A 1,159-nucleotide genomic window follows, 5' to 3' on the forward strand; every position below is an offset into this window, starting at 1 on the left:
AGATATATGGTAGTCTGGTATATAAAAGAGGGTGACAACGTGACGGGACAATATAGTGTGTGGGTAGACAGTGAGTAATTGATCTGCAGTTAGAGAGAGACATATTGTTGAAGTTAACGTTTGTTGTTCTAGCATTTGTTTTAGCGCGATTGTTGAAATTAAGTGTATTGAAAAGTTATATTCAGAAAGAATAAACCAGTTTTATTAAGTAAGGACTTGTGTCACTAAAGTTTCGTCGGAACGAAGTTACGGAAAGTTAACTAACAAACGGAGACGTAACAATATTTACTTATCAGCCACGTAGACCTGGAAATACTACCACTAAATGCAGTAAGGACTAGGAGAAGTCCTCTTCTGGATCAAGGATATATGCATGTTTGTATTCTTTATCAACCCTCAGCGCCTAGAAATTGAAAGATAGCTAATGAAAACCTCTGCTGACTACCTTCCAAATGCCATATCATAGGGTGATAAGGATGGGTCATGACAGTAATGACCAGTTTAGAAATCCCAACACTAAATGGAGTGATCTCTATGGGGCACCTAGGTATACACTGATTAGCACAGGAATTATCAGATTTCTTAGCACTCCATTTATGTTTTATTTCAAATGTTTGCTTGTAGAACTCTTGTGAGTGATCTTTCAAAATCATACCAATGGGTTTGTCGTGTGTACATCTATATCAGTTTTAATAAAGTGCAGTAAAGAAGTTCTTCTCTTTCACTTTACAAGAAATTAACATGCACTGTATACATCTTGGTGAAGTGTTTATTTTGCTAGATTTTGTCCAAGTTATGTTTCATGAGTATTTGATTTAGAGGGTTTCCTTACCTTAATCTGGCAGTGCTGGTGGGAAAAGCATAGAGACTTTGGTTTGTTACTATATTATAATTTCTGAAGTGATTTTACAGTTTTTCCTAGTGCTGAATTTATATTTGTGGCATTGCTCAAACTGTTGTTATTCTAACTCATTACATGGCACCTCATCAGAACTGTGTGTGTTCCAGTAAACATGATGAACAAATTATGCTGAAATTGGTTATCAGTGATAGTACTGAACAGTTATTTCATCTACTGCAAGTATGCATTGGCTAACAGGAAACATTAAGCAAGGTATGTGCAACAGGTTATATATATATATATATATATATATATATA

The 1,159-nt window shown here is 34.9% G+C and overlaps 1 protein-coding gene across 7 annotated transcripts in view; it reads right to left on the reverse strand.

Annotated features, from left to right (window-relative positions):
* The window catches only part of LOC106468886 (UDP-glucose 4-epimerase-like), a 111,529-nt gene that overhangs the window by 50,975 nt on the left and 59,395 nt on the right, over nt 1–1,159 (reverse strand). The window lies entirely within an intron of this gene.

The sequence above is a fragment of the Limulus polyphemus genome, unplaced genomic scaffold, assembly GCF_000517525.1.
Source record: "Limulus polyphemus unplaced genomic scaffold, Limulus_polyphemus-2.1.2 Scaffold3204, whole genome shotgun sequence".
In the NCBI taxonomy this organism is placed as follows: Eukaryota; Metazoa; Arthropoda; class Merostomata; order Xiphosura; family Limulidae; genus Limulus; species Limulus polyphemus.